This window comes from Erythrolamprus reginae, chromosome 5 (genome assembly GCF_031021105.1).
Source record: "Erythrolamprus reginae isolate rEryReg1 chromosome 5, rEryReg1.hap1, whole genome shotgun sequence".
NCBI lineage: Eukaryota > Metazoa > Chordata > Lepidosauria > Squamata > Dipsadidae > Erythrolamprus > Erythrolamprus reginae.
The window spans coordinates 73,959,971-73,972,992 of NC_091954.1; the positions used below are offsets into that span (position 1 = coordinate 73,959,971).

The 13,022-nt window shown below is 36.3% G+C and overlaps 1 pseudogene; it reads left to right on the top strand.

The window, feature by feature from the left end:
• LOC139168607 (cullin-3-like) overlaps nucleotides 1-12,461 on the top strand; it is a 59,482-nt pseudogene extending 47,021 nt beyond the window's left edge.
• Nucleotides 12,462-13,022: the final 561 nt, after the last annotated feature.

Below are 13,022 nucleotides of genomic sequence, written 5' to 3' on the forward strand. Positions count from 1 at the left end.
AAATAAGTACGGTGACGTGCGCTTACATCCGCCGTTTTGCACGGCAAGTACAAGGGAACTCCAGCCACTGAAAGATTTTGCCCTTGTGGCTCAGGAGAGGTGGAGACTGAGGGACACATGCTCCTGAGACGCTCCTTTTACACTGACATTAGGAGAAAGCATATTCTACCACTTATTGAGGGATATCCTGGCCACTCGGACGTTGCCTATCTCCGGTGGTTGCTTGGGGATGAGCAGGCCAGGATTACGGCACAGGTGGCCAGATTCTGTACGGCGGCAGCGGGGATTTGTCGCAAATGTGTGCCTTCATAGCGAGATACGTACATCTCTTGTATTGTTACAATGGGTCAATCTTGGTTGCTCAGCCAAAAGTCCTGTTTCCTGTTCTTTTTCCTTTTAATTATTATTAATATTATATTGATGGTCTTTGACCGTGAATAAAATTTAAAATTTTATTATTACTCTGTGTATTGTACTGTTGTTGTGAGCCACCCCGAGTCTTTGGAGAGGGGCGAAATACAAATCTAATAAATCTTAATCTTAAATCTTACTGTTGAATGTCATGTCTTATATGCGATAGCTGAAGACATTAAATATAGGGTGTAATACAGCAATCCCTCCCCCCAGCTAGGAAATTGTGAAACAGAGATGCAGTTAGCAGGAAGGCTGGCCATGAAGGAAATTTGGATCTAGACTGTGTGCAGGTTCCAAACTTCATGTTACATATATCCAATGCAACATTAGCTGTTATTTCCCCCACTTTTTGAAGTACATTGCCACATACTTTATTTGCAGCAATATTATTTTGTGTTGCCCAATGTTACATTCAGTGCTGGAGAGATACAAAGGAAAATATATAAAACCAGAGAAGATAATGAAGGAACAGGAATAACTATAGTCGTATGGATTCAAGCAGCACCTTTCCTTAGAAGCAGTAACATTGCCAGGTTACATTACACATAAAATAAAATATATGTAGCTTCCACAGCATTTTCTTAATGAACTGATGATATTACTTAAACTGATAATGAACATCCACACAAAAACAAATTCAGAGAAGAGCAAGGATCCAACAGTATAGTACGTAGCCTATGATCTACTCTTAGAAACTTGAATTGGGTAGTAACATTCTGAATGCACACCAAAGACTGACTCGATTATTAAGCTCCATCAGCTGCATTTCATCTATCATATTTTCCCCCTATTCTGTGTAGTTTATGTTGCTTGTGTGTGTGTGTATGTGTGTGTGTGCTATGTTTCCTTTCAGAAAAAGAATTGTGCTTAAATTCTTTTTAAAAATGCAATAAGATTTGCATGTTGGAGAAAGCTCATTTACAATTGCATTCAAAGACTGTAGAGGATTTGACTATAGTGGAGGTGTAAAATTGCAAAAATAAAAATAAATCTTACCACCAAAGCTCTTGCCTGTTTGAAAATACATTCTTTATTAAATATTATTTTCATAGTTATTTCAATCATTATTAGGTTGAGATTTAGATTTAGCCTAGTTAGGAAGTGCTTGTGGGATTTATGTGAACGTCTGCTGATATACAGGCAAACATTTCAGTATGCAGTCAGATTCAGACGGTTTCAAAACTCCCTAGTTTCTCATGGGTTACTTCGGTTTCAGAAGCACCACAAAAGAGATCTTCCCATGAGACTTTTGTTGATAGAGTTTCAGTGATGGGCTTCTTATGGGTACGCAGAACCAGTAGAAAATTTTTGAATTTTTTTCTTTTTTTCCCTTCTGGGCTCTGGGTATGTTTTTCCTATCACAGTAAGTGAGGCTGAATATGAATAATTTTACAACAACAGTGTGTGTGTGTCTGTGTGTGCACACACATACAGTTTATATAGTAGATAATGAATATTTTGTGCGCCTGTGTGTATGTACACATATGGCATATATACATAGAATTAAATAATATATTTTGGATGCTCAGTAATAGTAAATAGATAGGGAAATTGTATCTTTGATGGAAGGAGAGGCCAGGCACCCTAACCATAACCCAAACCCTTGACGTAAGTGACATCAAGTTGGCCACCATTAAGCCATCACATAATCATCAAGCCACTTCCAACTGGTCACCTGGCCAACAAGCCACACCTACAAAATGAGCCACGCCCACAGTGTGATAGTAAATTTTGCAGCCCTTCACCATAGAGTTTCTTTTCTTTCACCATATTACCTATTATGAAAATTTGATCTTTAGAGATTTCTCATTTATTTCAGTTTACAGCTCTTAATTTATGGCTAGCAGTCAAGGCAATTGACTTAAATAATCACATTTGACTTAAATAATTGCAATCATATTTTCAAAATGTGAAAATATCTTATATAAAGTTCTAATATTTTTAATGGAAATTGGATAAAATGAATATTAAAAGGTACACAGAGAAAATAATTGAGATATTGCTCTATTCATATTTCTTCATAACTCAAATATGATATTGATTGATTGAATTGATTGATTGATATACAGTATATTCCTGTGGAGGACAGTTGGAAATTCCTGTCAAGACTGGAATAAAATAGTTGCTTTGATTAAAGTCATTAAATAAAATGATTTCTGGTCATCCATATCACTCTTAACAACTCTTTTAGGGCCCTCTAGTCCCTTTTGAGTAGAAAATAATATACATAAAATTTATTAGATACATCCGTTGAACATATCACTAATAGTCTATCTTAAAATTGGTGACTAGATGTAAATGCAACAACCTTGGTTATATTAAGTCTGTACATAAAATACTACAAAGCGTTCTGTTCAAAGTGTCATTTTTATACATATAAACATTGCTCAGATCTTGCTGGAAAAAGTATGAGATTGCATTTATGGAAAAGGAATGTTTAAATTTCTGTTTGCTGATTGAGTTTGCAGCTGCTGCAAGCAAATTATCCACTTCACTCTTAGACTTCAAAATCCATACCATTTGCTTGGATTCTACTGATATTACCTTAAACTTTAACCTGTAGCATTACAAAAGGAGTTGAAATAAACTGATTAAATAGAAAATTTCTTCCTCTTCCAAACACCCCAACTTCTGTTAATTAGCAATATAAGATTAAATCATCTAGCCATTTGAATTACTACCACTATATTTGTAGAGTATTAAGTACAGTTGTGTACAGTTGTATACTAACAATCCTGGGTCTAGAAAACTTAGAACTACGACGCCTAAAACACGATTTAAGTATTGCTCACAAGATCATATGCTGCAATGGTCTACCTGTCAATGACTACTTCAACTTCAACCACAACAACACAAGAGCACGCAACAGATTCAAACTTAATATTAACCGCTACAAACTTGACTGTAAAAAACATGACTTTAACAATCGAGTTGTCGAAGCGTGGAACTCATTACCAGACTCAATAGTGTCAACCCCTAACCCCCAACATTTCTCCCTTAGACTATCCACGATTGACCTCTCCAGGTTCCTAAGAGGTCAGTAAGGGGCGTACATAAGTGCACTAGTGTGCCTTTCATCCCCTGTCCAATTGTCTTTCCTTTATCTCATATATCATATATATTTTCTTCCTTTCATATATCTTCTCCTCTATTTTATATTTTTCTTTATATATATTACCTCATGTCTATTCTCTTCTATATGTATTGTGTATTGGACAAAATAAAAAAATAAAATAAACATTGGTAAATATTTCTCATAAGGAAGTAAAATAAAGAATTAGCAAAAATAACAATTGGTGATGAATCTTCTGAGTGCTGAGTCATTTATTTCTCTCCTGCCAATTTAATCTGCTCTTTGTGCTACTGCAAAAATTGACATTTTAAAAGATAGTTTGAACAACTGATAGATAGCCTGACAACTGTATGATACTTATTACTAAAGCTGGAAGGCAAGCTAATAATAAAAAATGAATTAAAGAGTAATGGTTATAATTGTTTACACACATGAAAGATTATACTGGAATTCCATAATATAACAAAGTTAATGGAACCATGCAAAAACATTGTACTGTAGAAGTATAACAAATAAAATATATAGAAATTGTCTATTCAGTGTTTTTACACATTTTACCAATAGAGTTTGTAATTCATGATTAATGTCTCCTGGAAGCATAGAATTTCCTCCCTATTTTATTAAAGACGAAGATCTGAAATACCGATTTCATTTAGAATCCTGTTGTCTTACATTCCCATCTTGAAACAAATAGCTTTTGCAATAATTAATCAGAGAGAAGTGGAAGGTTTATAAAGATCCAGGTTGAAGTCCTTATCCAAATCCTAATTCGGTCAGTAGCTAAAAATATTCCAAGATAACAAGCAAGCAATGCATGTCTGGCATCCAAATTCATCCCTAAATAGTATATAAATATATATACTAACTTCTCAGGTGTCTTGGACAACACTTCTCCTTCTAAACACCTCACTTCTAAAGGAGACTTCACTGATACCTAGGCATACTATCCTGCTCAAAAAAATAAAAGGAACACTTAAATAACACATCCTACACCTGAACGAATGAAATATTCTCATTGAATACTTTGTTCTGTACAAAGTTGAATGTGCACAACAGCAGGTGAAATTGATTCTCAATCAGTGTTGCTTCCTAAGTGGACAGTTTGATTTCACAGAAGTTTGATTTACTTGGAGTTATAGTGTGTTGTTTAAGTGTTCCCTTTATTTTTTTGAGCAGTGTATATAACAGTGGTTCTCAATCTTTGTAATGTCACAACCCCTTAATACAGCTCCTCATGTTGTGGTGACCCCTAACCATAAGTCTAGCACGAATTCTCCCAACAGAGGTTTAAGCTGATTGGCAGAAAGGTCAGAGGGAAAATTCCCACTGTAAACGAATGATTGGTCGGATTGTAAAAATGTGTTCCAAGGTGACAGAATAGAACCTTTAGTTCCTAACACCGTGGGAAATTTGTCTTTTCCCATAGTCTTAGGCACCCCCTGTGAAATACTTGTTAGACCCCCAAAGGGGTCCCAACCCTCAGGTTGAGAACCACTGCTATATAGATTGGACCATATTTTTCTATGTGTGAAACATGGACATTAAGAACCAATATGGAGAGCTTGTGAAGATTCTATGACCATGAATGTACCGATTGCCAGAGCCAGGTTTGTTGATTGTTCCAATAGACAGTGAATATGTGGAGTCGGTCTAAAATCCAAAAGTAAAAACAACATTATAATTGAAGAAGAGGACGAAGTGAATGATAGAACTCACCAAGCTCCATATGTCACTTACCTTTAAAATTGACTGTTAGTTAAATGATAGTCATATGCAAGTACATAACTCTTCTTTTATATTTACCATATAGCTAGAATAATTTTAATCATTAAATCCTATTTTATAAATCTTCAGCTCTTCTAATAAAATATTGATCAATACATTTTCTTTCTGCACACCAATTAGGGTTCTATCTAAGTCAAAAATCTATGTTTTTTAGCTCATTTAAAAAAACCTGCTTGATATCTACTGCATGCTAAATCATAGCTAATTTATTTTGTGTCCAGCTTTAATTTCCGGATTTTACTTGGCTTCACCTCAAAGTTCTTCATCAGAGGCTTCTGTTTTTTTATTTAGATGGACACAAATACTGCTTCAAGAGAAAGCATTGGTTACTTTCCATATCACAGTCAACACTTTGTTATTCTTAAGGGCAGATGTTGCTTTAGCTTTTTAGCATTACAAGTACTAATCCTTTTGATAAGGCTAGGAATAATTTAAAGCACAAACTGCCATAGGTGCATAAACTGCACATAAAGACACAGCGGGTGATTAACATTCATGTCTAGATGCCATTTATAACCAGAGCTCCTAAATCTAAGTTAAGAAACGGTCCATTTCCAACATAGGTTTACTCAGAAAGAAAAACAATAGAGTTGAATGTGGCTTATTCTCACTTCAATATGCTTAGCTTTTCTCCATCATAGCCTTATCCAGATCTAATGCTGCAATTGGTGATACTAATAAATGACTAGCTGATCATGTAGCTGAAGGAAATTCACAGTTATTTTTAAGAGATACGAAGTGATTACTAAATTATGAGCCGGGGTGATGCAGCAGGTAGAGTGCTGTATTGCAGGCCATTGAAACTGAATGTAGATCTGTAAGTCAGCGGTTCAAATATCATCACCAGCTCAAAGTTGACTCAGCCTTCCATCCTTCCGAGGTGGGTAAAATGAGGACCCGGATTGTTGGGGACAATATGGCTGGCTCTGTTAAAACATGTTCACATGTTGTAATCCACCCTGAGTCTAAAGAAAAGGGTGGCATAAAAATAGAATAAATAAATAAATAAATTATAGTTACCCTGCTAGTGCTATATCATTAGTTAATGTCTGAAGGCACATGAAATAGGATTATGGTTTATACTTATGGAGAAGAACCCCAAACCAAGACTTTCTTTAAATTTATACAGTTTAAAGCTATACGAGCTGTACACAGTTGGCATTCAGAAAAATCAGCAGTAATAGACACACAGTGATAAACCCCAATGACATGCCTTTTAAAAGAGACAATAAATCTTATTAAGGAAATAAATAGCCTAAGAAACATATCCCTTCCAGAAACCAATGCACAGATAAACAAGGAACAACACTACATAAATAATTATGGAAGAAACAATACTCTCATCCAGGAATGTATTTATTATATGAGATATTGATTATCTCATATCTCTTCACTAATAGTTCTTTTTTTATCATGATGATGATGGCGTAATCTACATAGCAGAGCTATAGTTTTGTTTGTGTGCATGGAGATGGTTTCGACGCTGGGTTTCATACAAGAAGGATGGGTAGGCACTATTATTTAATAATATTTTAATTATTATTCATTTTGGTTTTACTGCTATTATGAGTTTCCCAGAGTCGGCCATATAAATATTTTAAATAAGTAAACAAATCCATAGAACATCTGGAAAATTCAAGGGAGTTTCAGAGAAGAAGTATTCTTCTGCACCTTCTCCCAATATGGTTGTCAGTCAAGCCAAACCCATGCTAAGAATCATTCCAAACAAAAAAACCAACACATAATGGTATTTGGAAATGATCGTTTGAAATAAAGTTAAGAGCTGCTAACACTGTGTGTATAACTGGTTGGGTTTTGTAATATATAACTTAAGCCAGCAATGTATGGTTAAAGGAATTAGCACACAACTGTTTTAAGAGCTGGTGTTGCAATCAGCTATAAGAGGGAGCCAGTAGCTTCTCTCTCTTTCAGAGCCTAATGAGACTCTCTTTCTATTGAGACCTCTGATTCTAAGCTGGTTTGTCTATGTGACTATTCCATTGTAAGGACTACTGTGTGTAGTAAGAACTACTGTATATACTCAAGTATAAGTCAACCCGATTATAAGCCAAGGCACCTACTTTTGCCACAAAAACTGGGAAAATTTATTGACTCAAGTATAAGTTGAGGGTGGAAAATGCAGTGGCTACTGGTAACTTATAAAAATGGAAACCAATAAAATTACATCAATTGAGATTAAAAGTTTTAGAATAATTATTTCAAAGAAAACCTGTAAACAAGCTCTGTAAGTTTAAAAGAGGGTAAACAGGTATATGTTCCCCCAGGGCAGGTATAGACAAAAAAAATGCAAGTACTTACCTCAATCCCCCACTGCTCCCACTGGCTTAGGTTAGGGTTAGGGTACCTGGCTAGTGATGGGCGAACCGAACTCGCACAATTCAGAACCATACCGAATTTACAGAATTTTGGTATGCCGAACATGAACCTGAATTTTTTTGAAATTTCGGGCAAAGTTCGGGGTCAGGAAGTGGGCAGGAGAGAGAAAAGCTTGCTGAGGCCAGGAAGTAAGAAACAGGGAAAAAGTGAGGAGTGCAGACACAGCAGCAGCCGTGGAAAAAAGGAGAGCCAAGACTGGTAATCCCGGAAGAGACTGCCACTGGTCAGCTGAAGCTGCACGCAGCTTCATTTCTATCAGCAGAATGGTTCCATGCCCCAGTGGGTCTAGCCGACCCCTGCTGCCAACGCTCGGGCCATTGCAGCACCCAAGCGCTGTCAGTGACTCAAGTAAAAGTCGAGGTCAGATTTTTCAGCACATTTTTGGTGCTTATACTCGAGTATATACAGTATGTGTTCTAATGTTGGTTTGTATGTATATGTATTGAAAATATTGATTGCTGTATTTGTGAATGACTAGGACTGTTACAGACTATGATATTTGCCTAATGTAAATAATATTTGTACATTTAATGTATCTGGACTGGTTATTTGTAGTGCTGCTCACACCTCTGGATTATTAGCTGGGTATCTGCTACCTCCATGTTTTCCCTCTTTGCAACCTGTGTAACTCTTAAGAGTTACCTTAACCCCTAACAAGAGCCATAGCTAGAGGAATGCTTAGACAAGGGGCAGATTAGCCTGCAGCAGAAATGTGCGCATGATCAATGTCTCAGAAGAAATCTTTGCTAGTTTCTTGAGCTATAAAGATAAATTCATTTATTTATATCTGAAACAAGCTTATATGGCTGCCCAACTCACACATGGTATCACTGGGTAGCTTAAAACATTAAAATGGGGAGAAATGGATACATACCATTAATATTTTGTGTGCACTCTGATTTGGGACACAAAACTAGCAGAAAAAAACCCAGAAAATGTAAGGATAACATGATTGATAGAGGCTATATTCAGAAGCCATAAGGTTTTACTATTCATCAACAATAAAAGAAAAATGCAATGACCGGTATTATCATATCTTCTGCTTGTTCATTTCTGCTTAGCTGTATAATAAGAATCAACTACGCAGAAATGTCATGCATGCAAAATCTATGCAAAGCCTCTAACTATGGTGATGCCTGAATCAATTTAAATATATTCTATCAAATAAGATAAAGCCAGATTAAGCACATACACATGAAACAGCATACTGCTTATCACAATTTATTGGTATGTGTCCAGAATATAAATATAGAAAAGGATTCTGTCATATTTTATATAAAACCCACTTAGTAAATGCATCCAAAAAGGTCAGAAGTGACCACAGAAATAGCAGACTGGATGTCCTCTTGAAAAGGTCATGGAAAGCTCAGAGAGAATGTTATCATAGATTTATCACAGACAATTCCATTTGGACCTATAGTACTGTCCTACTAGTTTTGATGTTATGTGGGTGGGGCCTATGAACATTCCCAACCTTCTCAGGTTGGACATCTTTTCTACAGAACCTTGTCTATCTTTTTTTTAATATGACATGCAAATTACCTACCCCAATTTAAACTGAGTTATCTTTCTATTTTAAAGCTAGTCAAGAAACATATGACTATAGTTTTCTCTCTTCATTTTATTGTGCTGCAGGTACTTGCATCAACACTTTATTTCAGAATTTTTTATAGCAATGGGAATGTATTTAAAGTTTACAAGCTTGGCCTCCAAGATTTTCACAACTAGAGATATATCATCATTTGGAAAGAAAAGAAAAAGTGATGGATATATTGAGTTTAAATATGAAAAAGTCATTGGACATATACAAATACATTTGAGCATTGCTGATAATATAATAGGAAGTAGTATTAATGAATTTATTTTAGGAAGGTAGGGGGCATCAAATTGGCAAGATGACTTCAGAAGAAAAGGATTTAGGGGTAGTGATTTCTGACAGTCTCAAAATGGGTGAACAGTGCAGTCAGGCGGTAGGGAAAGCAAGTAGGATGCTTGGCTGCATAGCTAGAGGTATAACAAGCAGGAAGAAGGAGATTATGATCCCGCTATATAGAGTGCTGGTGAGACCACATTTGGAATACTGTGTTCAGTTCTGGAGACCTCACCTACAAATAGATATTGACAAAATTGAACGGGTCCAAAGACGGGCTACAAGAATGGTGGAAGGTCTTAAGCATAAAACGTATCAGGAAAGACTTAATGAACTCAATCTGTATAGTCTGGACTGGAGGACAGAAGGGAAAGGGGGGACATGATCGAAGCATTTAAATATGTTAAAGGGTTAAATAAGGTCCAGGAGGGAAGTGTTTTTAATAGGAAGGTGAACACAAGAACAAGGGGACACAATCTGAAGTTAGTTGGGGGAAAGATCAAAGCAACATGAGAAAATATTATTTTAATGAAAGAGCAGTAGATCCTTGGAACAAACTTCCAGCAGACGTGGTAGATAAATCCACAGTAACTGAATTTAAACATGCCTGGGATAAACATATATCCATCCTAAGATAGAGTACAGAAAATAGTATAAGGGCAGACTAGATGGACCATGAGGTCTTTTTCTGCCGTCAGACTTCTATGTTTCTTCTATGTTTCTATAGGTGTAGCATCATAGTCAAAACCCAGTCTTTTTGCTTGACCTTCCATGTTTTGGTTCCCCCTACCCACATCACAGAAATTACTGAGCATTCCCTTGCAAAATTACCCTCCACACTTATGCCTTGTGAATGGAAACGAAAGCTCCAATTTGATAACATTTTAGCCTGTAACACTTCATTGTTAGTGCATGATATTGCATTACTATGTCCAATTTTTTCCACATGCCAAAATCCATGCTTACTTTACCTGTTCTTTCTTGCAGACATTGGATATTTTTCTTCAACAATTGCTCCTGTTAAAAATACACACAAGGATAAATGAGATCTATTGTCAATCCTGAATTTGATTTGGATGTGGGATTGTTTTTACCTTTGGGAATTCTAATATGAAATCAGTTTGATACAGTTTGGAGTTGAAGGAGGATGGAGCCTTCTTAGCTAGTCAATGAGTCAAGCACATTCCAATGGTTGGGTGACTGGACGAGGAGGAGAGAAGTGAAATCACCAAGCAAACAGCCCCCATCTTGGTTGGACAATGTGACAATTTTTTGGGAAACTTGAGAATCTGAAACTTATATTGAGGTGAAAAGCCCGGGAACTTCAGTACTAGCTTTTCACCAGTTAATGCCAATATGGTGTATCTAAATAAATTTGTACTTTGAGAAAATTGAATGCTTCAGAGTTCAATTTGTGATGGATGCATTACTTGGAACCTGACATCTATAATATAATTATTAGCATGTCTCAGAGGATCTCAAATGTATCAACTGGCATGTCTCAACATTATTATATTGCTCATCATTTGTCATGAACCCTCTTTCATGGTATGAAGAATCATAAAAACAGTGCTGAGTTTTGAGTGCCGAATCATTGGCATTTTGCCACATTTGTGGATTTATTTAGAATTGGACTTTTAAAACCATTAAAACCAGCTACAAAGATTTAGCTTCAGTGATTATGTTTCAACATTTTCAATCGTCTCTTGTGTTTTTTCTCCTTTTCCTCAGGCACCAAGCAAGGCCCTTGAAACTACTCAAGCATATCCAGATCACATTCAGAAAGCCAAGGAATAATACCAAACATAATCCCAGTGTTGCTACGAGTTTATGTCCTTTCCATGTGTCTGATGTTTTTGGCAATGCTTATTTTTTGCATTGTGACTGGCGAAAAGGTAAGAAATTATCCTTTGCTGGTTTTAATATAACATTTTCCTCAGTGACATATGAAGATCTAATTGTGAATAATAGCACAGCAAAAAGGTTCTTGTATAGTACTCAAAACTTTCTAAATCAATGGTTTCCAGCCTGTGATTTGGTATAAGTACTAAAGATCATGTAGGTTGGTTCCTGGTTTAGGCAATCAGTTTTCACAAGATTTTATCACTTAAATTCAAAACTGAACAGAATTCCACATATAAACCTAAATCCTATAACTTCTACATTCTCAAAAGCTTTCAGGAAAGGCTAGGAACATCTATTTTATGAGTATAGAATAGCAGACATTTTGTACCTAGTATATGGACGATTCTTAACCTTGCACTTGGATAATGAATTTGTATATTGTGTATTCAACAGGTATCTTTTTCATACACAAATCTTTAGACAAGCAAAATGTTTTAAGTTATGTCTTCGCTGAGTTATTTCTCTACTTAGAAGCAATGGGAGTATTATCAAAGGAAGTTACTAATGCATTTTTTTCCATAACAGAGGATGATATGTTTCATGGCTGACCATAGATGAATCATAGCATTTTTACATAATAAAGACCAAACACAGATTGTTAACTTGATTTTTATTGCTTGAGAAAGTAGCATACAAATCCAATAAATAAATAAATAATAAATAAATAAATAATATTATAGCATTTTTTGATATGCATTGAAAATCCTATCCCTGTTTTGTATCAAATGTCTGAATAAGATATTTACTGTTGAATATGAACAAAAGTAACATATCAGGGTCCTTAGGGAGTTAGGCAGCATATAAATTTAATTAATTAATTAATAGATAAATAAATAGATAATAAATCATCTACATATGGATAATAATGGAAACAGAAGAATGACTAATCTTATGTTTTTCTTGATCTCTTCAGGACTCCATCTGTTTCTATAGTTTCTCCTAACACTAGTCATATCTTTCCAATATCTTATTTGCAAACCTGCAGGGTCAAAAGTCTTTGCCGAAGAGACGGAGTAATGACACGGACACAAGAGCTGGATTTAAACTTGGGTCATTTTTATTAAATAATAATTTGCATAATTTATTTAATTAAATTAGCATAAATTAGCATAAATTAGCATAAAATCAACATGCTTAACTATGACCCAAACAGTGGACCTGCAGGGTCAAACAAATACTTCCGGGGCGGAAATGACGTAGCAAATCAACATTCCTGGGCAACTATGGGCGTAGCTCGATGCTAGTCCAGGTGAGGGACCTCTCCCTCACCTGAGACCCTGCCATGCACTCGCATGAGGGGGGTCCCGACGGCGCACCCCTACCTGGGGACTTCAATGTGCGGGACCCAAAGACAGGTTTCCCCCAACTGCTCAGGTAGCACCCCACCATGAGCTTGGAGAGAACCTGTCAATCATCCCCAAAGATGCCCAAGGGAGAACGCGCAGTTGCTAACCACCACCCAGATTTCCGCCCCTAACCTGCCACGGAGTGGGGGTCAGATCTCTATCTTGGCCCCCCGACTCCCCCCTCTATCTGCGCCAGCTCACGCAGAGACCGCTGCAGGTCCTGTAAGAAAAT